The following is a 27,326-nucleotide window of genomic DNA, read 5'->3' on the forward strand; positions in this document are numbered from 1 at the left end:
TACTTGCATGTCATTCACCATAGTTACACATCCCGAATGCAATTCTTTGCTGATCTTGTATAATACTGTTTTACTGGTATAACTATCTGTTTTATTGTTTTAGGTTAACAAGCCAAATGGTTACAAGTGATTTATATCTGAAGTGCTATATATATATATATATATATATATATATATATATATATATATATATATATACAGTAAATATACAATAATTATTGAAACTGTAGATCAAAAGTACTGTTGATGCAAAAACTTACATATAAGTTTGATAAGACTGAAGTTAATCTAACAGTAGTTAAACATTAAAAATCAAGACTAGCAGAAATAAGATCACAGTTTTAAATAAGATTGAGTATAAATTCACAAAATGGCCTTGAACTTTAATCTAGCCCTCAAATCCACAGTGGAAATGTGTTCTGGAAGAGGGGGAAACCATATATCTAGGAAAGTGTGTGTACATGCATATGTATTTATTTAGAAAATTTAGGAGAATATAAATTTCTATATGTGGATTTATACCTGAGTACAGAGTATCTCATTAATAAATTAGCAATAGTAAGTGCAATTATTTGTCTGTTAAGTTTCCAGCAAGAAAGATGACATAGTCAATATAGATGATGGAAGAGAGTGTGCTGAAGGGGCTATTTTTGAAGAGGTGGAAAGTAAAAAAGCAAAGTACTATGAAGTAACGTAGGGCTAATAGCCTCCTTCTCACCTACCTTTGGTGCTTCCCAGGGGCCGGCTAGAAGTCAGAGGGCAATGGAGCTTTGCTGAAGCAGTGCAGGGGGCTCAGCTTCTCAGGCATAAAGCAGGGTGGACAAAGGCAGATTATGAATCTAGAAGGGAAAAAGGAATGCTCAGCACAAATCTATATAGTGCTTTTAGACTTTCAACAACTATTCGCATAAACCCAGTTAATTCATACTGTCTTGAAAGGTAACTAGAAATTTTTAAAAAAATTGAAGTTCAAGATTTGCAGAGTTTCTCAACAATGTCCATGTATATGCTTAACAGAGCTAGTAATTAAACTGTCTTCTAGTTCCATACCCAGTACTTTTCAGGCTACTTGGGAAAATCTATATGTAAGAACATCTAAATAGCTTAGAGAGATGCTTTGTAACTCCTTCTCTTCTTCCATGCTGGGTCTTGAAAATGTTAATGTGTAACCGGAGTATGTAATGGAGCTATGGAGTTCAAATAAACCTTCACTAGTCATGTTCATTTTTTTGGTGGCTTGGAAGCATCATACAGGTGCAGAGAGTTCTGTGTCAATCTTTCAAGAGACCTATTAGTCAAGTACATACTGAAGCACATGGTAAAGAACACAGCAAGAAATCTAATGAGACTCTTCCACAAGAAAGGAACTGCATAGGAATGTTAAAACCCACATTTTGCTGTGTTAATGAGAGGTGATTGAAGAAATTTACAGGACCAGAAAGCAAGCCCTGTTTATGCACAATGAGAATGCTAGCTAACCTCCTGTACACCCTTCTGCCCTTAAAAGGTTTAGAAAGTTCTTTGATTCAAAAGAAGTTACATTGGCTAAACAAAGAAAAAAAAATTAACAGATCACTGTGAATCAAAAGAGTAGGTACTGTTAAATTTGGCTGCGCTGTATGTGTTTTTAAAATAGCATTAGGAGAAAGAAATGGTAATCCCAGAAAGATACCAGAGTTCAGATAAAACAAGCCCTTCAAAAGAGTTGTGATTCACTTTGATAAAGCATGGTGTGTCTGATGTATAATGTTTTTAGGTGTGCATTTTAGACACAAAGTGTGAGGAGTTTGAGACAGACAAAGTTAGAGAGCTTGAATGATAAGCCAAGGCTAGTTCATAAATAATAGGAAATGAGAATTACCACCTCCCCCCTCATATATTCCCAGAGCTGGATCCAAAGAGTAAATCTCTTTGGAGACAGTTCTGCAAGCATTTTGCAACCTTAGAAACACTGAGTAGCATATACATTGCATTAACTGAAGTAGAGAAACTGCTGTTTTTTAACAGTACGAGCTGCATGCCATAAAGGTGCTGTATCATTCATATCATTTGTAATAAATCTTTTGTGTTCTTTCCTCACAATAATTTATCTGAAATAGAAGCCAACACCTTCCAGGTTACTAAGCCTAGCTATTGAATTAATTCATGAGCTGGACTGAAAAAATGAGCCATTCTTCACCACCAGGATCATGAATATTTTAATGTCTGAATAAAGTTAAAGTAACTCAACTTTGTGGAGATGACACCAAGAGAAAAACATCTGCACCGAGATGCCCAGAATTCCATTAATTCAATAGCAAAAATATATTTAGAACAATTCATAGAGTTAGAATTCCTTAGCATACAGGATCAGAACTGGATATGTGAAGAGATATGTGAAAAATCCCAGATAAAACAATAACCTTTTGAAACTTATAGGGCTTCTGCCAACCATAACAATCTGACAATACAGAAAGGAAATTGGAGAGTAGCTGACATAATTCTTCTCTGTTCTGCAACAACTTTGTCAGTTTATTTTTACCAAAATCAGAAAACATAAAGGAAAAGAAAAATCCACAGAAGACTTATGAGAAAGATGTATGTGTGAAAGTGTGTGCAACATTTTAATAAACCACTGCTTGCATCATTGTTTTCCTTGATCAACACAACAAATGGGCAACTGTATCTAACCTAATTTGAACCCACCAGTGAACACTCCTCCTTTCTGTCAAATATGGTTGACAAATCCTTGCATCACTACAATCAGAAGGCCAGTGGTTAAGTTAGTCCTCTAACTCAGTGTCTTTCAATACAGGCTGAATATGAGAATTACTTACAGGAGCTTCAATCAGAATTTCTGGGGCTAGGAACTGGCCATCAGCAGTTTTTAAAGCTCCCTTCATGATCTAATATACAGTTAGGATAGAAGACTACTGCAAAGATGGTGCAAGGTGAACATGAGTTTCTTTGCAGTACTTTTTTCCTTTTAATTGAAGTATAGTCAGTTATAATGTGTTAATTTCTGGTGTACAACATAATGTCCCAATCTTTGCAGTAGTTTTATAACTTGAAAACTGTCCCTGGTAATTGAGTTTCCTTACTTTATCAGTAGCACAAACCATGTTCTTTTTATAAGTACATCATAGGTACTTGGACAGAATTCTTTAGTTAAAATGAACATTAAATAAAAATTTTACCATTTTGAGATATTTTAAAGGAAATTTCTATTCCTGCGGGATGATAAGCATACTAATTCTTACTGCTTATTCCTGCATTTATAAAATGAGAATGACTCTATCTACTTTCTGTGGTTATCATGAAACAAAATGGGTTAATACATCAGAAAATGGTTAATAAAATGCTTGCATAAAATTCATTACATAGTAGCCATCAACATAAAATTATAAATTGTAATTCTGAATGTTATTGTAGTCATAATTGCAATAAGTTAGGGCTTAATTTTTCACAAATTGTACTTAAAATCTATGCAAAAATATTTATTAAGCACTTACTATGGTTAGACACTATCCTGCATACTGACATACAAAAAGCAAACTAAAATCCCTGCTCCTCATTAAACTTAGTTTTCAGGAAGACACTCAGAACATATTGTGTAATACAATGATAAGAATCAAGGAAGGAAACAAAAGCAGGGTGGCATGTAGGGAGAAAATTCGTTTTACATAAAATAATACAGGTAGTTCTTACTGAGACTACATTGGATAAAGACTTGAGGAAAGTGGTGAGAGAGCTAACCATGGAGATATTTGGAGGAAAGGCATTTTAGGACAGGGTGACAGTAAGAACACATCTGGGGTGTTCAGGAAGCAGCAAGGAGGCTACTGTGGCAGAATTAAAATCAAGCAGGGGGAAGTAACAGGAGACAAGATGACAGAGGTAATGTGGATATAGTAGTAGGGTGACTGTATAAGGTCTTATGGATTGTAATTCGGCCCCCTCTCCAGTACTCGTTCAGGTAGATTTCTATTTCCTGTTCCTCATGTTTCCATGTAACCACTAAAAGAGTTCTGGACAGAGAGTCGTGATCAAAATGTGAGGTGCAATTCTTATAGACTGGAGTAAATAATTGCCTCAGTATAGTGAGAAGCACATTTGAGGGGACTGCTTGCTCCATCAGTCTTTGTCTCTGGATGCTCATGAAGGGCAGAACTCACAGTCCCCACAAGGAAAGCAGAGGCTGTGGCAGAAAAGAATGGTGGTTGTTTAAATCATTAAGATTCTGACTTGTTTGGCACTAATTATAAAATAGCCTGACTCATACACAACTCATACTAAGGACTTTTGCTTTCATTCTGAGTTGAATTGGGAAACTGGTGGAAATTTTTAAGACAGGTGTGAAATGATTTGAATATTTTTAGACAAGATCATCCCATCTACTTTGTTGAAAATAGAATGCAAGACTTGGGCAAGAGTAGAAGCTCTAGATAAAGAGATACTACTGAGGACGTACATGCTGTGGGCTGAGGATGAAGTGGGGCAGCACAAACATCTCTTTAATCAAAACAGACGGGAAGTGAGGCACCTACCTAACTTTAGTGCCCACATTGTTTCCACCAGTTCCCTTTCTGTTATCTCTTGGGATGCTTTCTTTTCAGTTCTTTTCTAAGTTCAACTGCCTATAGTTTAATTCTTATACAATCATTAATTATAACTAAAAGTACATGATTAATTTTAAAATGCAATAACATATATTCACATCTACTATGTGATAGGTAACAGAGGTTTAAATAGATTCAAATCCTTTTTCTTGCCCTTGAAGTCTCTTAATCTAGTCGGAACCTCAAGATAAATACAATGAGAGTATATACAAGAGTAAAAGTATCAATGGTTTTTAAGAATATATGTGTCAGGATAGTTTAGAAAAGAGATAAACCATATAATTAGTGTTGACTTCATAGGGCATACAATGTGGACTTTAGGTGGAAGGTGAGACTTTCATGAATGAAGAGTTGGAAAGACATTTCAATTTAAAAAAATGCATAAATATCAGTGAGGTATCTTATGGCAATCATTTTCAGATAAAATATATAGACTCTTTATAAAGGAATACAAAATTTATAAAATATAAAATAAAGAAAAAAGATACTTTGGAGAAGTAAAGAAGCAACAAATTATAAAAGGCCTTGAATAATAGAATGGAGAAAACACAAGATAGTCTGAAAAATTTTTTTAGTATTATACTTTCAACATGACCAAAGAGTATTTACATTTTTAACATGCAAAGATGAAATGGGTGATTTAAAGCATGATTGTGACAACATTCCTGACTCAATTATTCAACATACCTATATAATTTTGTTCCCACTTAAAAATACAACACAAGTTTGACTATTCATTTTACAACATTTTATCTAAATCTAAATCCAGGAATTATAGTTAATGCCTACAGTAATAAAAAGATTTAAAAAGCTATTACATATTTGCCAGCCAGGGAGAAAAATTAAGAAGACACAATTGTACTGAAGGTTAACAAAAACTATTTACTTAAAAAAAATCTTACAAATAATGCTTCCAGAACATTACGTTGTTCATTTGGCTAAAAATACTTCTGTATAAGAAAAGAACTTTTGAATATTTACTAATACACTCTTGTCTTCAAACAAATTTCTAAAGTCTTAGAACAAATCTTACCATTTTCATTGGCATAATGTTCAGTTATAATTCTAGTCTTCTGTAAAGGTCAAAAGGATTTCTATGGGGAAAAAAGATTTGATCTAGTAAACAATTATTCAAAGGAAAATTAAATTAGAGGATATCCTAGAAAGGAACCGATATGACCTAGCAGTGCACTAAAGGATGTGGATAAAAAGGTTTCATGTGTCCTTTGGGACCAGTTACATTACTAATCTGAACTATAAAATATTATAATTGTGTTAGCATAGTCATCAATGACAGGCAATATAGAATATTGTGATTCTCAAGCAAGCACTCATATTTCAGCCTGATCAATGATTGTCTGAAGTTTTCAACTGTTTACATTTGAGAATGTTTCATTCTGATGAGAAAAAATGATTTAATTTCTTTTAAACATTAAAACATTCTAGTTACTAATGATAAAATTTCAAGCCTAAAGACAGAGCACCAACTAAATCCTTTAAAGATGGGTGGTGATTTCAGTTACACCCATAAGTTCTTGAAAATGACTGTTTTACAATAAAATGTAAATAACGTTGCTCTGAGAATTCAAAATCTATATTTTTTGATGTGAGTTGCAATTGTCCAACCTTATTTAGAAAAAAAATTGTCATTGAATAAGAGGAGAGAAACTAAGAGATATTATGTAGACAAGCCTATGTGTTTGTTTATCACTGAGGTCTTGATCTGTTACTTGATTCTTTAACAAAGGGTAGAAAAAATAGACAGGGTAGGTGGGGAATACAAAGCACAGTCCAGTGCTGATCATTAAAGAAGAAAGTTTACTATTACACCAAGAGCCCCATGTTAATTAACTCAGCTCTCTGGATGGTACAGAGGACACATAAAATGACTCAAGTGAAAACTAAGTGAGGAGCTTGATGTGTGAATGTGCTCTGTCAATACTGAGAGTTGGCACTTTGTCTACAATATTAGAGTGGGTGTTACCTTTATACAGTTCATCCAACTCTACTATTTCCTACTCAAATAATCCATTCCCCCAGACTGATGACTTTGTTTTCTAATATAAATTTTTACCCTAGGCCAGTCTGTCTTCCTACATCATGTACAATCTAGTTACATTTCATTATCCTTCTAGGTGAGTATATCCAATCTACAGTAATGGAGCCTCCTTAGTACTATAAAGAAGTAAAGGCATGCACCAATCCCCAAAATATTTCCTATGGTACACATTCTAGTTAGGTCTTGGACAACTGTAGATAATTTTCGCTTTCCTCATGTATGTTCAACATATCATATTCTAACTTCCTTCTATTTTCTACATCAAGTCATAGGTTTTATATTAAGCACAAACTATCCAACATAATTTATCTTTTTAAAAAACATAGCCTTTGCTATGTTTTCCCCTGCTTTTTTTTTTTACTAGATCAGATAAACTAGAGGCCTTATAGGTCTATAATTACAGTCAGTTGTAAAACCACATTCTAGAATAGGTCATTATAAGTCAGAGCTCAGCAAACATTTTCCACAAAGGGCCATGTATTAAATATTTTAAGTTTTCCAGCCATATAGCTCTGTCTTACTCTTCTTTGTTTCCTTTAACAACACTTTAAAGTGTAACAAATATTCCTAGCACACAGCCATCATAAAAGCAGAGAGTGGGATGGATTTGGCCTCTAAGCAGTGGTGGACAGGCATTTCAACTGGCAAATGTTATTTAGAAAAAAAATTGGCATTGAATGAAGCTTGATTAACATAATTTTCTTCATCTGTGAAACTATGTGAGACTTGAATAAGATGCATAAGAAGTGCAGACCCCAGTAAGTGCTTAAAAATCATTGGCTATTATTGATGGCAATTTTATTATTAGGATGCCTAGAAGTGATAGAGGTAGCTAGGAAAGAATAACGTATTTATTGCCATTGAAAGGGTTGGAATGCTGATAGACACACTGATAAAACTTATTTTGAGAAGGTGTTAGAGGCCCTAAAAGTGTATCATTTGCCATAAATGAAACGCAAAACAAAACCCCATGAGATATCAACCACTTCACACCCAGGTCTGCTATATTCAAAAAGATAATAACAAATGGTTAATAGATGATAATAATGAGTGCTTACAAAGATGTGGATAAACTATAAAAAGGATAGCAAATTCATGACAATAATTTTGAAACCACCAATGTAATGAACAAATGTATTTAAATACTAAAACTACCAAAGTTCACTGAAGAAGAAATAGATTAACTGAATAACCCAAGTTTATTTTAAAATTTTGAATTTGTACTTAAAAACTTCACAAAGAATATTCCAGGCCTATGTGGCTCCACTAGTGAAGTCCAGCAAACATTTTAAAGTAATAATATCAATTCTATGCAAACTCTTTCTGAAAAAATGAAGAGAGTAGAATAATTCCCAACTCATTCTATGAGGCAAACTTATCCTGATACCAAAAGTAGACAAAGATATTACAAGTAAAGAAAATTATTGGTCAGTATCTATGAACAAAGATGCAAATATTCTAAATAAGACTTAGCAAACAGAAACCAGCCAAATACAATTCATCACATTAAACTAAACAAGAAAACTCATATGATCCTGTCAACAAATGAAGAAAAAAAAAGTGACATTATTCAACATCCATTATTAATGAAAAAAAACAGACAACAAGGAGTAGAAGAGAACTACACTAACATGTTAGAGGATGCTATGAAAAATACAGATCTAATATCATAATTAATGGAGAAAACTGAATTGCTTTCCCTTTAAGATCAGGAACAAAAAAAGGATGTCCCTCTACCCTCTCCCAACATTAAGAATTAAGGAATTAAAACTGTCTTTATTCACAGGCAACATGGTTGACTGTGTGGAAAATCCACCGGAATCTACAAAAAAGCTGCTAGAACTAATGTTACAAAGTCAATTATATTTGTTACTAGTAATGAACAATTAGACTTAGTATTTCTTAAAATACAACTTACAATAGTGTACAAATATAAAATACTTAAGAATAAATCTGCCAAACCAGGAAAAAATTATAAAATAATGCTTAGAAAAAATTTTAAAGATCTAAATAAATGTAGTAATATCATGCATTTATGGATTGGAAGACTTACACTATATAGATGTCAATTCTCCCTAAACTGATTTACAGCTTTAATACAATCTCAGTCAAAACACAAGTGAGCTTTTTAGTAGAAATAACAAACTTATTATAAAATGTATATGGAAATGCAAAAGATCTAGAACAGCCAAAGCAACTTTGAAAACAGAACTAAGGTAGAAGACTTAAACTGACTGATTTCAAGATTTATTTTAAAGCTACAAAGGTCAAATAATGTGGCTGGCATCAAGACAGATAAATAGATCAATGAAACATAATAGAGTCTAGAAATAGATTCACATGATCAATTGATTTTTGCCAAAGTGTAAAATGCAAATGTTGAAACGTTTATCTCTTCAACAAATGCCACTGGAACAACTGGATACCTATCTTGTAAAATAAGTACTTCAATCTATAACTCACAAAATACAGAAAAAAATACCTCAAAATAGACCATAGTCCAAATGTAAATTCTAAGTCTTTAAAAAACTCTAGAATAAAACACAGGAGAAAATCTTTGTGACCTCGCATTATTCAAAAATTTCTTAAATACAACTTCTAAATCATGCTCCCTTAAAAAATGATACACTGGACCTCAGAAAAGTTAATTTTTGCTCTTCCAAGGATATTACTAAAAGGATGAAAAGTGACAGAATGAAAATATTTATAAATTATATGTCCAATGAAATGGATAAAAGGCTTATATCCAGAGTATCTAAGACTTTTAAAAACTCAGTAAGAAGAAAACAAACAACCCAAACTTAAAATTTAGCCAGAAACTGACATTTTATCCAAAGAATCTCAGAATAATTTTAGAGCTAAATTTGGATTTGAAACATGTAAGTGTTAAAGCTACTTTATGTACTTGCTTTACAACCTGTTATTAATTTTTTGATTTTTGCCCATACCCACTTTCTTCTAAAACCTGTTCCAGGACAGATAAAATTAAAGCCAAACAATAAAATTTTATCACATATTCATTTACTTGATTATATCTGTATATGTACTTCAATACATATGTTTTCATATATTAGTTATGTTTTCTCTCTCTAATATATTACATTTGGGCTCACCAGATTAAAAGAAAAGATGTAATTTATGCACCTGTCATCTAAAATATTAAAATCAGAGGTTTCTCATTCTTAAATAATTTTTAATAAGTAAATTTCAGTTGGAAACTGATAGATCGATTTAAGTACTGTAAGAAATGATCCTTGATAGAAGATGATTAAATTGTATAAAGTTACATATATTTTTTCTAGGTTTCACTTGCGTATGTCCTCACACAGGGGCAAATTGTAAATAACTCAATTGCACTTTCTCCTGAAGTGTAAAGGTTAATCATTGAAAGAAAGAGTGTGTGCCTGTACACATAATTCACTGCTTTCTGGCCTCCTGTTTTTTTCTTTTTCTTTTTCAAAAAAAGTAATGGAAAGGACTTTTTGGAGCAAAGAAGGTCTATGGTCATATTGAAGATTTAATAATTTTTTAAAATAATAGGTAAGTTTCTTCATCTGTAAAAGTCTTCTTCAAATGTAGCATCAGGGTATTAACCCCTAGAATGTTCATGAAAATTAATGTATGTAAAGCACAAACATATGCCTAATGCTCAATAAATGGTAATTATATCCCTACTTTCATTCCTTGCCTTAACTCTACTGTTGACAGCTACAGTGTATATGTTCAGAAACAATATAAAAAAGTGAATGCAAATTAATATCTGTAAATATGAAATATTTTCTAAAGGTGTTCTTTTTATGCCCTGTTAATCAGTCAACATTTATTAGCTGAGACACTAGGGACACTACTTTCCATAGTATTTGACTCCTTGAGTATATATTTTAATAACAGGCATTTGATGCATTCTCAAAGATTTTTATGCCAGAAGTCAAAGAAGAGAATCATTTCTATTCAGTAAATTATTTGTTCAAATTAATTAGTAAAGGTCTATTATTATTTTAAAAATATAATGAGGGCACCATTAATAAAAGCAATGTATTCCTACTCTACCAACAGACTTTTGTTGATGTCATTCTATTCATTTCAACCACTACTTTAATCTATGTTGGTTCAACTAAATTATTTATATATATATATATATATATATATATATATATATATATATACACACACACACACACACACACATAGATATAGTGCAGCATGAAATAAATAATCAGGTTTTGAATAGAAAGAAGTTTTGAGGGAAAGGGTCAAGGAAACGAAGATAAATCAGTGTTTTTATGTTCTCAGGGCCACATCTAAGATGTAACAAATTCCTAAATAAATATAAAAAATAAAACATACCTAACTAGGTAGATGTGTGTACAGACACACACAGGAGATGAAGGAAGGGAGGAAAGTAAGAAAAAAATACAAAATTCCTCTGTATTAGTCCTCCTTTAACATCACCCTCTACATCACAGTATGGGATTTAATTTAAACATATTTTTCTTAGCCATTATAAAAACTACTTAAAACGGGGTAAAACTACGTAAACTTTTAGTCCAGGTATTCAGAGTAAAGGTGTTCTTTAAAAACGACTCTGGAAGACAGTGATTTCTCTTCTTCTCATCTGTTTACTAACAAGTATGGATTAGCAGACTACACAGTACTACCTACCTCCAGCTCACTCTGAAGCATTATAAGCCAGTAGCATTTACCGACAGAATAGCAATTACAGCCTACACAATTCATCACCTCTTTTAACAGACTTCTTTTGTTTTGCAGTATAAAGGGAAAAGAAACCATGAACTGATACCCAGTCCTGTATTGCTAAAGCTATAAATTCTGTAGAATTATGTACCAAGCTACCATTTGGTGCTACTACTTGAGGGCTCTGTTTATTTGCTTGCTGCTCTGTTTTGACTAAGGGAATAAGGAGTCTTCCAGAGAAACAGCTTGCCTGCTTCCCTCTAAAGCTTACTTTATTCTTTGAAACCACAGACTTATTTTTGTTTGGTCATGTTTTAAAAACCATGTCAATTCTGACTTTAAATTTGGAACTAAACATGAATTTTTAGACCTTTTTCTTTCTTTCTCTTTATTCTTGGTGAAATATATTGTTCTCTAAGAAAACTGCTAATATAAGAGCCTTTCCCAATATCTAATTTTTTAAACATTTAAATAAATCAATACCATATGGATTTTCTTTCCCTGACAATATATGTTTTAAGAAATTGGTGGAAGAAAACGTCTTGAATTTTTACCTCAAACAAAATCTGTCAAGAAATGTCCTCAGCTGCTCAATACAGCACATTTATTTCCCTCTTCAGGTGTCCAGGAGCTCTTTTTGCCCTGCTATAAATCATCTCTTAAGGACAGTTGACTACCTACTCCAGATTAGGGAAATTTGGCAGCTGTGAGAATAAGGTGTCTAGAACTACCAATTACTCTGAATAAAGTTTCTGAAATACCAGAGGACATGAGGATAAAAATCATTGGTCCCTACACTATGTTTTGGTGTTTTAAAAGACTGGAAAAAAATGCTTTAACCTAACATGTTTCTCTTAAGTATTCATCATAAATTTAAACAGAACACAAAGCCAGGGAGATGGCATTGGATCTGGCCTCTTGAGAAATGTTTCTAGATAGAGTGGCAATAGGATCTTGATAAAGTTCATCTACACTCTATTTCTTTTTTGGTTATATAGAAAAATATAAAGAGATTATGGTACTTTCTTGGTTGCATGAGAAAGCCCTCTTACCTTATTGCCCAAATTACGTTTCTGCTAAAAAAAAAAAAAAAGAATCACACTGTATTTGTGTATTGTACTTAGATATGTCTTATTTCCATTTTATTCATTGCATCTTCTATCAATTGAAAAATAAAGGTAGAAAAGTATTTCTCTATAGCAGAAAAAGCCAGTGTACAATCGGATGGTGGCAGGGGTGAGGGGAATGAAAAAAACTTGAAAAGGCATCTAACTCTAGGCTTCCTGGCCCTGTTATGCTATCCTCTATTATGGGTATTACACAAACCCTAATCTCATTTGAGATTTAAATTAGATAATTCATGAAAAAAAACCTTGGAACAATGTCTGGTCCACAGTAACCATACATTATCATTAACTGGTAGTTACTTATTATTACTGTTATTTTGTATTTTTTGAGGCTTTTATTATTTTAGTCACAAAATCGATCTCTGGTGAAATGAAATATGTAAACAACACCTAATATCCCACTGAAGGTATCAATATAGTGGTGTAATAGAATGTAAATTAGAAAAAAAAATTCAAGAACATCTGGTACAATTCTATCATTTTGTACCTAAGGCATCTAAGGATCAGAGTGATTAAGTGTGTTGACTAATACCTTTCACACATAGTTCAAAACAGGGACACTGCATGGAAGGCTGGTGTGCAAGTGCATGTGCAGCTCTCTTTTGCTTCATTCTACCTAGGGCTGCAGAATACTTGAGTCTGAAAGTCTTACTGGCTCTCCAGATAGAGAATACCTGGTTTTCTGAGCACTCTAGTTTGAAGAAGTGGCAACAATGTGTTTCCCTAAAGAATCCTACATTTATACACAGTAAGTAACACCAACAGCAACACCATGGTTCGAGCTTCATTCCGAACTCTCCAAATTGGCTGCACTTAACGTCTGAGAATATAATCTGTTGCCACAGATCCATTCTATAGGAGAGCAGACAAAAGAAAGCAATTATAGTCTTGAACCAAAACACAGAATTCCTGAAGTCCTTCAGGTTGTATTTCTGCCCTGCTTTTGTCCCTGCTATACCAAATATGACAATATTTTTTATGTTACAACAGCCTAAGGCAAAATCTAAACATAAAAATAAGAATTGTTAAACAGTATTTCTGACCCCAAATATCTTCTCTATGGGAACTCCCAAATACTTTTGAGAAAACTTAAATGTCATCTATGAATTAGTCTTCCAGGGTACTTCTTGAAATTTGTTTTCCTTCTCTCTTCCTCTAGCTGCCAACTTTTACACTGCTAGCACTCAGGAGAAATAAGTATTGCATCTACTGCCCACCAGTGTCCTCAGGAACACCAGTCTGCACTGAAGCTAGCAAGATCCCACACCTCCAAAGCAGGAAAGCTGTTATCTTACAACTTTAAGATTCTTATACCACACAGCCCTTAAGCTGAAACAAATGAAATTACCAATACCTAACCAGTTGTGGCCAACTGTATATGGTTCAACCTAAAAGCTTTACTGGCTCTTGTGCTGTGATTTCTCTCTGGTATTCAGAAATGAGTCCATGGAGGTTGGGCCAGTAGACAATCTAAATCAAGATCTAAGCTCAGAAATCAACTATCCCTCCAACACTGACCTCTTGTCTAAACTGCCCTCAGTCCCTTCCCTTAGGAAGAATCCTTTCCCAGAACCCTTCATCTTCCTCATATGGGCCACCTCCCTATACATATTTCAATATAAATCGGATTATAGTTTCGAAATAAGATTTGTCTTTTGCTCTACATAGGATCTCTGTGATGGGTTACTGCACATAATGGCAGTGGTTGAGCCACTTAATGCAGAAGAGTCAGAATTCAGCCATGAGATATTACCCTCCACAACATTATCAATGCTAACATCATCAAAGATGTATTAACATCATAGGAAAATGTTTAAATAGGTCCCAAAGATTTAAATCTGAATTTCTTATCTTACAGATGGGATTCCAACTCATGTCCCTCTATTCTGTCTGACTCCTCTAAGGCCTCCGCAGGCATTTTTTTCTTCTCCTCCCTGGTGTCACTGGCACCTCCCAATTTAGTAAACCAGTGAAATTAATTAATGAACTTCTCACTCTTCCTTCCAGATCATTAAAAAAGGCATTAAATGAAAACAATCATAACACCTATCCCTACATCTTCTCACTGGTGGCCTCCTCCCAACAGTACACACTGCTGTACATTATCACCATTAATTTAAAATTCTTTGGCCAAAAGAAGTCACAGCTGGGCCTGCTGGTGTGAATTTACTTAAGCACACAGTAAACGCATTAGTAAATTTCCATCGCTTTGCTCTATCATCTAATGATGAAGTATGAAATTGGAAAAAAATATGTCTTATATTTAAGAACTACAGATAAATTATAAATCAATCTTCTCATTCATGGAAACCTAAGAAAATTTGCAGGGAAAGTCTTCTAGTCATCCTCTCCTTGTTGTAAAATCTTGAACCTAAACTTTATTATTAGTTTTCCCTCTCTCTTCAGTACTCTGGCGTACTAGCATGCTCTCATACTTTGCTTTTCAAAATTCAGTCCTGGAAAAAGATTTTGAAAACTTAATTTATTCAACAAATTCTATGCCTTTTAAAATGTGCCTACTACTGTTATAGACACTGGACATACAAAAGTGAACAACAGTCAAAATACTTACAGTAAAAGAACTTATGTTCTTGAAAAAAATTAGTAAATAAATATACAGTATATTGGATCACGATGAGTGTTACACAGAAAACTAAAGCAGGTTAAGAGATGAATGGAGTGTCAGGTGAGAGAGGAGTTATCAGATATTTGGTGAAAGGGTCTTCATTGATAAGGTGACTTGAGTAGAGTGCCAAAAGAAGTGAGGGAATAAGCCCTGTCATTCCTGGGGAAAGAGCATTCAAGGTTGGGAGAAAATCAAGTACCAGTGCCTGGATTCAGAGCATGGCTGGGGTTCAAGGAAGAGCAAGGAGAAAAATGCAGCAGGAGGGCAGTGAAACAGCAAATGTGTGGTAGGAGAGAAAGTCAGAAGGTTTCACAGGAAGACAGACAATGCAGGATTTTCTAAGCCTGACTAGGATTTAGGCTTTTATCCATTGAGATACAAATTCATTTTGAAAAAAGGAATAAATGTGACTTGAAATGTAAAAAGAATACTCTTCATGAGCGTTTCTATGACTGTCATATTAGAGAAGAATCACCCTGGTATCATGTCAAGGTGAGGATTCTGATTCCAACTTAGTTGGTCTGAGTGGAGCCTGAAATTCTGCATTTCTAACAGGCTCTCAGTCATAATCATACTGTTGGTCAGTAGACCAAACCTTGAGTAACGAAGCTCTACATCACAGGCAAAGTTCTGTATCACAGGCTCTCAAGGGATGGTCCCCAAAACATCAGCATTCACATCAGCCAGGAACTTGTTAGAAGTACAAATTCTGTGGCCCCACTTACGGAATCACAAGCTCTGGAAGTGGAGGCCCCATATCTATATTTTAAAAAGACTGTCAGATGATTCTGATTCATGGTGAGATTTGAGAACCAAAACTCAATGATATATTAAAAATAATAGATCATGAATGCACTATAGGGTAGCAAGGAATACATTTTATAATGTTCTCTTTAATTTCATAAAGTTATATAATTGATATTTGAAACATGCTTTAAAGTAATAAAGTATTTTCAAGTATATTGTCACATTTAACCTTCAGACATCCCTGTGACATAGGCCAGGTGAGTAACATTATCACTACCTTAGAGCTGAGAAAAATAAGTTTCAAGGTCAGACAGGTAATTAATGAAAAAACTAAAGCTATAGTCTAGGGCTCTCAGGTCCTGGGCCAGGATGCTCCCCATCATATTCCAGTGCTTCAAATATTCTCCATGCACAAATGGGAAAACTAAAATCCAATTTGATTTTCTCCTAAAGTGTCAACAGATATGATTTAAAATCTGTTCTTAGTTTACATTGTTTTTTCACCAAAAGAATGTGATGCAATTTACATTACTTGAAGCTACAAATTTAAGAAGTAAAATACAACTGTGTTTTTAATATATAAGTATGTGATCCTAATTAATTATATCAGTATGGGTGAACAGTTCTAGCCAATTTGCCACCTCACAGGGGTGTTTTAAAGATTAATTAGAATTAATTAGATGAGTTATTTGGAGGTAAAAGGCATTATAAAAGTGCTAGACTTTGTTATCATTTCCTTAAAGATGAGTTTTGAATTAAAAGACAATCATAGCCAATAAAACATTCCTGAAAACAATTCACTCTACAGATATATGCATTTCTGATTTGTTCTTAAAGGAGAATTTCAGTGTTGAACTCTTTAACTTGATTAAATACAGTGAAAGGAAATAGATTTGATAAAATGAAATATTATAGATGGCAGTTCTGTATTGCTGAAGGATATATTTGCATGCTATTTGCTTCGTCATTCTCCTCCTCCACTTCCAACATGCAAGCATTTAATTCATATTATTATTCTCAGTATTAATTTTTCATAGTATATCAAAAATGTTATTTGACAAAATCCCTATCTACAACAGAAACAAAAAATATATTCACCACATTAGGTAGCATTTAAAATGTTTAGGCATTTTTCTTGAATGTAGTTTTCTTAAAATAGCTTTCATTTTAAAATGTCAAAACTTATCAAAAACATTTAGCATAGCTGTAGATATTTCACCTAGAGATAAGGAAAGTTGCTTTTATGTAGCACATTTCTTAATACATGTTGTTACCAGTTAAGGCAATTCTATATAAATATTTTCACATATCTTCTTTCCTTTGGCTAAATTTGTTTTCAGATCTACTTGCCTTACTTATCTGTGAGAATTCATTTTTAAACAAGTATATGAAGAAAAATAAATCAATGTTAGTGACTGTAAGATACTGACAATAACAAATCTTGACGTAAATTTTTATTAATATAAGGGCTCTAAGAAAATATTCGGTAATTTCAAGTATGAAGTTTAAAAGTCTAATCCCATACATAACTGATATGGAAGGTATAAGGAATTTCACTAGGTATAGTATATTAAACAACTAGAATCAGGAACTTTCATGGTCAAATAAGAATTCTGTATTTCTCTAATGTCAGAATCCTCTGGTCTATCATACTGTATGAGAAACTGATCAATGGTGACTTAATTCGTTTAATAGATTTTGAATAAATGGTCTGCAGACTGATACCTGCAGAGCAGTTTTGTGGAATAGTAAATGTATTTTCAACTTTCCTTTTTAAAAAATAAAAGCTCTAATAGGGTATTTCTGGAAAAAGCAGTGCCAAGCAGTGTTTCTTCACAGAGATAAAATCAGTTCCCAAATTGGGACAATTATCTGGCATTCCTTACACATCTGTTTGTTTGTTTTTGTTTTTATCAATTCATTCCTGACCTTGCACAGTATTTAACATCGTTGCTCATAATTCCTTGAGTGGTTTTTCTAGAACAAAGTAAAGCTCAAAACTTGAAAATCTTTCTTGTGTATATTAGTTTCTATTAATTGCCATTACATAAAAATTAGGGAAATACAGTATGAAGGTTTGCAAATAAATGTCACTCTATGGGAGAGAAATAACTGATATGGAAATGGATCACTTTTTTTAACCTTCCATATATAAGAAGCACCAGGCAATGGAAAGACTGCAAACAGACTGTAGAATCATTCAACTCAAATTATAAAAACTGAGATCTTCCTCTTACATATTTTGTAATTGAGTATTAATTTGAGTTTCTAGGTCCTTAAAGGACAGTAACAAAACTCACCTGACAAAGTTGATTTGAAGAATATGGGCAAAGCTTGTACTAAAGTACAACACTAAGTAGGCATTCAGCATACAATAGCCAGTACTCTTACTATTACACTCTTGAAATGGGAAGTGGTATCAACTCAAGGTTCCCTTAACCTGAAAGCACACAAACTTTTCTCAAACACACCATTTATCAGCAGGTGTCAGTGATTATGGAATTGATTCTAAACATACAAGTTTCAGATGCGAGTGAACAGTTGAGCAGGAACAGGGAATTACTGTAAATGAATCAAGCACATGCTTAACAGGAAACACATTTACTATTTCCTACAATGTTGTCAGCCTTTTCCAAATAGATCACAGGATTATTTAAGGTCTGGGTGAATCATTATTCAACACCTCCTTTCTTGATTAATGTATTTATAAGCTTAATGCAGTATCTGGTGGCATGAGCCTGTAGAGAAGTTTAAACATCTTCAGACACTAACCTCCTTAAATTTTGCCTGTTTCTCCATCAGACAACTGCAGTTTCAGCATCATGGATCCCTTGCCATGTGCAATACCTAAAATATTTAATATGTAGGTAATTTTATTTTCTATTTATCGCCTATATTTTTCAAAAACAGGATTTATGGTAGCAACATATATTTGCATTTTCAGCATCTTGCTTCACCTAATGCACTTAATGAAGCAACTGTATCCCCACCATTAAGGATGAAGTCATTCACAATCTCATCTATCTCCCAGAAGCTTAGTACAACATGGTGACTCTAACATCTTTGTCTTTTCTGAGACTTTTTTTTTTTTTCTGGTATACTCCAAACTATTTCCAGCTTCCAGTGGAAAAAATAAACCTGGATGAATTCCAGGTATTTACAGACAACGGTCCAGAGGTCAACTCCTTGCCTTTACCCTAACAATTCTTCTTCTGGACTTTCCTCTGTCAAGTAATATCATCACCATTTAACCAGTCACTCAAGTCAGACCTCGTTTGTGTGGCTCTTTCCTCTTCATGTAATAGTCACCAAATCAGATCAATTCTAATCCTATCCTGGGTATCTGTTAATATACCAAGAATCTATCCCAGTCTGTTGCCTTAATACAGGCCTTAATTATCTCTCACCTAGATTATTTCAAATTCCTCTAATCTCATCTGTCTCTATTCTTATTATCGTTTCATAATGGGTACAATAAGTTCCTCTCTATTGTGACTTTGGATATGTAATTAGAGCAGTGTTTCCCAATGTGAATTTTAAGTTCTAATTCTAGATAATTACTACTAGGTATCACATGAAAGGCAAGTTTTGTGGTCAAATAAATTTAGATACACTCTTGGTTAAAAAAGAGGGATCTCTACTATTAGGCTTACCATAGCATTTAATAGGGTAATATGAATTTTCAGGTAATTTTAAAACAAAAAGCTGTGAGTGTGTGTGTGTGTGTGTGTGTGTGTGTGTGTGTGTGTGTGAGTGAGTGAGTGTAATCTGGGGAAGGCAGATTCATAAGATTAATATTCAATGAAACATACTTTTGAAATTTTTGAAAAATACAGCCTTAGACCATACTAATTACACATCATGATGGCACTGACATGGAGCTTTTAATTTCTGCCTTCATCTCTCCATTATAACATGTTATTTCTAAATTGGCTTCTCTATCTTTATGCTGAGAGCAAGCCTCATAAGGCTTGCATAGGGTTTTTCTTTTTAAAGTTCTAAGAAAGTCACCTTTCTTAGATGCAGATAATTTAATTTAGCCCACCTAAATTATGGGGGGAAATTAAAGAATACTGACATCCAAAAAGAATTTATAAAATATCCCCTTAAACATAAGTATACTGAAAATATAAACATAAAAATCCATAAACACAAAACAGAAACAAGTCATAGATACTGAGAACAAATGAGTGGTTGTCAGAGGAGAGGGGGATGGGGAGGGGGTTTGGAGGATGAGTGAAATAGATGAGAAAAAAATTTTTAAGAAAAAAATATATATTTACAGATCTCATCTGAAAAACTAAATGGGAAATGTACAACTTAAATGATCAAAAACCACTGTCTATTGAAAATCAACAAAAATGTAAAATGTCACCCTACTGATACTAAAGTGGTAGTCAACGTAAAAAAGAGAACTGAATTCAATTTGCAAGTATGCAATCTATATATAAAATGTTAGAAATGGATTTCAAGTATTAAGTGAGGCAGCCGAAAATGTAAATCACTAAGATTTTCCCAGTTTTTCTTAAGTTTCCCTGTCATGTTACCGACACAACGATTTTGTAAGCACTATAAAGGAAAGTTGATGAAGTCTGTGATCCACTTGCAAATCCACAAAGACCCTGCAGTAGAGGGAAAATGCCAAGCCTCTATGGCCAGAGAGATGTAGGTTTAAATACCAGTTGTGCCATTTCCCAGATCAGTGGACCTCTGAAATAAATTTTCCTTAGAACTAAGAAGTAATACTAATTTTACCTGAGCTTAAACAAGGCATTGGGCAAAAAGCATCCCAGCAGAGTCACTGGCACATAACAGACACTCAAAAATGTTCTTTTTCTGAATCTTCTGATATTTCTACCTTACCAATTAATTAATTAAAGAGCAGAGGGCATAGGGTAACAGACATTCAAACAACATGTTATCTCATAATCCTTCCTAAATTTCACACCACTCAAAATAAAGTTAATCTCTTGCTTACTGGTGGACATTTTTTAAAGCCATCCTCAATTTTTCCACAAAAGCAATAATCAACACACTCCTCTTTAATTATTAGGCTCTTTATGGGATAACATTAGGCTCTTTATGTCATGAATATTCCATTAATCCTACAACTCTAATCATGAAGAGAGAGAATTTACCTTTGAAACTATTAAATTTATGCCATAATATTTATTACAAAGGAAACATTATATTTGTCTGATTTTATAAAGGAGGAAAAAATTTTTCTTCATTCTTAAAACCAACAGTACCAATGAGTATGAATTAGACTAAAGTCTGTTGTTTTTGCTAATCAAAGTAAAAAAATACCTAGTTTCACATAATTAATATTCAACCTATTAAACATTAGTGACAAATTAAACATTCAAACATATTAAACAATTAAGTAAGGGCAAAGCAACAGAAAACAGCTGGCTTTAAAAACATAAAACAATGAAGTCCATATTGGTTTGGTAGAAAGAATATGCATTTTGGCCACAGAGAGAACTGGTCTAATTTCTGTCTGTACCACCTACTAGCTTTGAGAGCTGAACCAAATTCAACAGTCTTTTAAGCCTCAGCTTTCTGAATTACAAATTGTAGACGATCGTATTTATTTCATGTTTTGTGGGTATGTGAGAATTAAATGAGGTGATGCAGAAGGTTCTCAGCATACTGCCTGGTAGATGAAACTCACTTTTACTACACACACACACACACACACACAGATAAATATATATATATGAACTATACCTCTCAATATTTCAGGGAAAACATGAAAATAATACTCTTCATACTTCATTGATTTTTCATATACTCCCCAAATCCATTTTAGTACTTAAAATCTTAGTTTTGAAGTAAAGTATTTCATTTCTATTATTCCAGCATCCCACACCCAGGATGCTGCTGCCACTGAAATACAAGAATAAGAATCTGATTCCCTGTCCCCAGGACAGATTTTATGAAGGCTTGTTTTTTCCCAGCTGGTTAAATTCAATACTTGACCTTTTTTGGCTAGAAATATGATTGACTCCTGGTTTGATATTCCTTGTGTAGGTGTAATCTAACTCTGTCTCCAGGCCTGTGGGAGGTGAGCTATATCACTTTACAGATTGAATGAGAGTAGGACAGTACCTGGTACTCTCCAGCGAGCCTATTGGCCAACAGTCCAGTTACATACTAGCGCCCTCTACAGGCATTGCTGCCACATGTCCTACTAATAGGGCTGCATAGTCTTTTTGTGCTGTTAGTATAGTTTGTGAAAAGTTTTCTTTTTTTCTTTCATCTTTTTCCTCTTTTGTATTCCTGTTTCTTGGATAAAGAACAAACTTCACTATGTTTTAATATTTGCTTGTGTAATATGGTAAATAATATGGCTGTTTAAATAATTAAAAAATTTTAAACTTTATTGCTTAATTTTTCAAATTTAAAAATGCTGTTTTCGTATGAAAGTTGCATTTGTATTGCCTGGGCAGTAACCAATATACACAGACAAACATTTACCTCAGAAATCTGAACAACCTAGGAGAGGAGGCCAAGATGGTGAAGTAGTAGGACGCTGGTAGCTCACCCCCTCCCACAGATACACCAAGACTCACATCAACGGACCCCCAAAGCCAACCAGAGCACCTGCAGAACTCTGACAGAACATCACCCTCTTCAAAAGACAAAGACGTCAAAAATCTGGTACGAGAAAGGAAAAAAAGAAAGAAGAAAAGGCAAAACAGTGCGGGACTGGTCCCGCGGGGAGGGAGCGGCAAAGGAGGACTGGCGCTTGTTCGCTGTGTCTCCCCTTATCCAACGGAGGCCAGAGGGATGGAGGGGGAGCCTCTGAGGCTTGGATCTGTACGGAGCAGCCCTTGACCTACTAAGTTAACTAAGTTAAACAGGCATAGAGGGTCCCTGTGACAACCAGCCCGAGACCCAGGCTAGCAGCTGGGGGCCAGGACAGGCTGCCCAAGCCAGGCAAAGGACTGGAACAGCTGCGCTGAGGCAGCCAGGGGGACTGCAGGGAGCTGCGCAACGTGGATGGGTGGGTGCATAGGGCAGAACGACCTGGGCCCTCCATAATGTGCCCTGGGGGGAAGGGTGCATACCCTCATCTCTGAAAACCCAGGGAAGGTTTTCGGCGAGGAGAGGCGGGGCTCGGGTGCGGCTGGCCATATCCTCTGGCGCTTGGCACCCAGGTGGGGGCGGGGACGAAACCTGAATCCGCGCCTAGGGGCTCGGCAGCCTCAAAGGCCAGACAGTGACTTGTTTGCAGCCCAAGTCAGATAGAATACTTCCGCCCTGGTGCCTAGCAAAGTTCACGCCGCCAGGACAAACAAGGAGATGAGTTTGGGCAGAAGCAGGGGAGGGACTGTTCCGCGGTCTTCCTGGGGCCAACCTGGGCAGAGTGACCTGCGCCGGGAGACGGCGGGTGGCCCCCTGCCTTTCAGGCAGGAACGCTGTGCTGGGAGGGGGCGCGATCTGCTTGCTGACAGGCACTGGGAGCAGCACAGACAAGAGCGCCAACGAAGGGCCTCTGGAAACAGCAAGCTGAGTTCACGAAGCAGGACGAAGACAGAAAGACTTCTCATTAAGAGCACACAGTCTCCAGGAGAACACCCCCTCCCACCTTTTTTCTTTTTTTTTTTTAATCTGTTTTTACCTGTTGTATTTTCTATTACCTTTTTAATTTTTACTTTTTAAACAATTATATATCCTCCCAGTTTTAATCCCTTTAAAATTTTTCTTTTAAAATAATATTATTATGTTTAAAAATCCACATCATGTCATTTTTATTTCTCTGGGTTTTGATCTCCTGTTACTGATTATACACAGGTTTCAACTATATATTTTTTCCTCTTTTCTCCTTTTTTAAAGGTTCTTAAGAGACGTCTCAACACGATTGCTATTCTACTTCAACTTGCTCTTCAATTATTCATTATACACTGTTTTCAAACCTTTTTTCTCCCCTTTTTCAAAATTCTCTCTTTATCATATTTTTCTCATCTGTTCTATTTTTTATTACCTTTTTAATTTCTACTTTCTAAACAATAGTATATGCTTCTAGTTTTAACTCCTTTTTAAAATTTTTCTTTCTAAACAATTGTATATGTTTCTAGTTTTAATTCCTTAAAAATTTTTCTTTTAAAGTAGTTATATTATTATTTAAAAAAAAATCCACCTGATGTCATTTTCACGTCTTTTGGTTTTGATCTCCTGTTATTGATTATAAATAGGTTTCAAATATCATTTTTTGATCTTTTTTCCTTTTTTTTAAGGGTTTCTAAAAAGATGTCTCAACTAGAATGCTAGTCTGATTCAAATATCTCTTCTATAATTGATTATACACTGTTTTCAAACTTTTTTTCTCCCTTCTTTTAAAATTCCCTTTCTATTGCTCTCTCTCTCTCTTTTTTTTTTCTTTTTTAAGTTTTATTCCTACATAGGCATTAGATAGATAAATAAATAAACTCCTTTAAGGACCAAAATAGGAAACTGATACTCCATAAGCCACAGTGCCAGAGAGATATGAGCAAGATGAAGAAGCAGAGAAACCATTCCCAATTAAAAGAACAAGAGAAATCCCCTGAAAGAACGATCAATGAAATAGACATCGATAGCCTACCAGATTAAGATTTCAAAAAAGGACTGATCAAAGTACTGAAGGAACTAAAAAAGATAGTGTTTAGAGATATAAAATATGTCAGAAATGAAATGAAGCTATAAAGAAGAGCCAAGTAGAATTGGTAAAGTCATTGGCTGAGATGAGAAGTGATCTAAAGGCTGGGCAAAGCAGACTAGATAATGCAGAGGAACAAATAAGTGATCTAGAAGACAGGACAACAGAAAGCACCCAATCAGAACAACTGCAAGATAAATGAATAAAAACAAATGAAAGCAACATAAGGGACCTATGGGATAATATAAAGTGTGCCAATCTTCACATAATATGGATCCCAGAAGGGGAAGAAAGATCAAAGGGGATTGAAAAGGTATTGGAAGAAATCATGACTGAAAACTTCCCAAACTTAAAGAAGGAATCAGATATACAAGTACAGGAAGTTCAAATGGTCCCAAATAGGAAGAACCCAAAGAGACCCACACCAAGACATATCATAATCAAGATGGCCAGAGTCAATGATAAAGAAATGATCCTAAAGGCAGCAAGAGAAAAGCAAAGAGTGAGTTACAAGGGAACCCCCATAAGGCCCTCAGCTGATTTCTCTGCACAAACACTACAGGCCAGAAGGGAGTGGCAAGATATATTCAAAATTCTGAATGAAAAAAAGATGCAGCCTAGGATACTCTATCCAGCAAGGCTATCCTTTAGGATAGATGGAGACATAAAGAATTTCACAGACAAGAAAAAACTACAACAGTTTAGCAACACTAAACCCATGCTAAAAGAAATATTGAAAGGTCTACTGTAATAGAAAAGCAGCAGGATGCTACAGAAATGAGAAACTCATAACTGGAAAGGTGATAACTCACAAATTACAAATAAAATATACACGGAATTGTAAAAGAAGACATCTAAATCATTAAGAGTGGGAGAGGGAAGCAAGAAAATACAGGGTTTTTTTCTTTTTAAAATTTTTTGTTTTCAGTAGGATGGGTTCGAGGTATAGTAATGGGCTAATAGACTTACAGGAAAGGGTAACAAGCCAAAAACTTACAAGGGAGTCACAAAAATTAAATAAAATTCATGATAATACAAAGGGAAATTACCAAACCACAAAAGGAAAAAGAAAGGAACAAAGAAGAAATACCAAATCAACTGCAAAGCTAAGTTCAAAATGGCAATAAACATACATCTAATATTAATTACTGTAAATGTTAATGGACTAAATGCTCCAGTAAAAGACATAGAGTGGCAGACTGGATAATAAAGCAAGAACCTTCAATATGCTGCATACAACAGACCCACTTTAGGGAGAAGGACACATATAGATTGAGAGTGAAAGGATGGAAAAGGATTTTCCATGCAAATGGAAAAGCCAAAAAAGCAGGTGTAGCAGTACTGATTTCAGACAAAATAGACTTTAAAATAAAGGCCATAAAGAAGGACATTTTATAAAAGCAAGAATAAACAAATGGGACCTAATGAAACTTACAAGCTTATGCACAGCAAAGGAAACCATAAATCAGACAAAATGACAACCTACGGAATGGGAGAAAAGTTTTGCAAATGAAACCGACGAAGGCTTGATCTCCAGAATATACAAGCAGCTCATACGACTTAATAAGAAACAACCAAACAACCCAATCCAAAAATGGGCAGAAGACCTAAACAAGCAATTCTCCAAACAAGAAAAACAAATGATCAATAGGCACATGAAAAAATGCTCAATATTACTAATTATCAGAGAAATGCAAATCAAAACTACAATGAGGTATCACCTCACATCAGTCAGAATGGCCATCATTCAAAAATCCACAAATGACAAATGCTGGACAGGCTGTGGAGAAATGGGAACCCTCCTATACTGCTGGTGGGAATGCAGTTTGGTGTAGCCACTGTTGAAAACAGTATGGAGATTCCTCAAAAGACTAGGAATAGACTTACCGTATGACCCAGGAATCCCACTCCTGGGCATATATCCAGAAGGAACCCTACTTCAGGATGACACCTCCACCTCAGTGTTCATAGCAGCACTATTGACAATAGCCAAGACATGGAAACAGCCTAAATGTCCATCAACGGATGACTGGATAAAGAAGAAGTGGTATATTTATACAATGGAATACTACTCAGCCATAAAAACCGACAATATAACACCATTTGCAGCAACATGGATGTTCCTGGAGAATGTCATTCTAAGTACAGTAAGCCAGAAAGAGAAAGAAAAATACCATATGAGATCACTCATATGTGGAATCTAATTAAAAAAACAAAAACAAACAAATAAAGCATAAATACAAAACAGAAACAGACTCATAGACATAAAATACAAACTTGTGGCTGCCAAGGGTGCAGAGGGTGGGAAGGGACAGATGGGATTTCAAAGTTGTAGAACAGATAAACAAGATTATACTGTATAGCACAGGGAAATATACATAAGATCTTATGGTAGCTCACAGAGAAAAAAATGTGACAATGTATACATATACGTTCATGTATAACTGAAAAACTGCACTTTACACTGGAATTTGACACAACATTGTAAAATGATTATAAATCAATAAAAAGCATTTTAAAAAGAGCTAAAAAAAAAAAAGAAATCTGAACAACCTATAAACATCAGAAGTGGTTCCCTCCTGAAAACTCAACTGCGCATGCATGCTGAGTACTTGAATTCTTGAGAAATCTTCTGTTAGTGAAGTAAATTTGACTGTCTCACCCATGGGGTGAAGAAAAAGAAGACTCTTACTTCCCTTTATGAAAAAGTCAGTGCCTTGATCAGTTGAGGAGACAACTTCTCTTAAGATATAAATTTGTAGGATTTTTGGCTCAAAATCACATTATTAAGAAGTGTTTAAAATTGTTTCTTTTTCTTTGTCAAATGCCA

General features: G+C 34.5%; 1 long non-coding RNA gene across 2 annotated transcripts in view; it reads right to left on the reverse strand.

Moving 5' to 3' along the window:
- Nucleotides 1–27,326, reverse strand: part of LOC140695991 (uncharacterized) — a 535,357-nt gene that overhangs the window by 440,241 nt on the left and 67,790 nt on the right. For both annotated transcript variants that reach the window (XR_012071892.1, XR_012071891.1), the window contains exons 3-4: nucleotides 5,632–5,692; nucleotides 723–839 (exon numbers count right to left, since the gene is read on the reverse strand). This is a non-coding gene — a long non-coding RNA (uncharacterized lncRNA). The remainder of the gene's footprint in view (nucleotides 1–722; nucleotides 840–5,631; nucleotides 5,693–27,326) is intronic.

This window comes from Vicugna pacos, chromosome 4 (assembly GCF_048564905.1).
Source record: "Vicugna pacos chromosome 4, VicPac4, whole genome shotgun sequence".
Lineage (NCBI taxonomy): Eukaryota > Metazoa > Chordata > Mammalia > Artiodactyla > Camelidae > Vicugna > Vicugna pacos.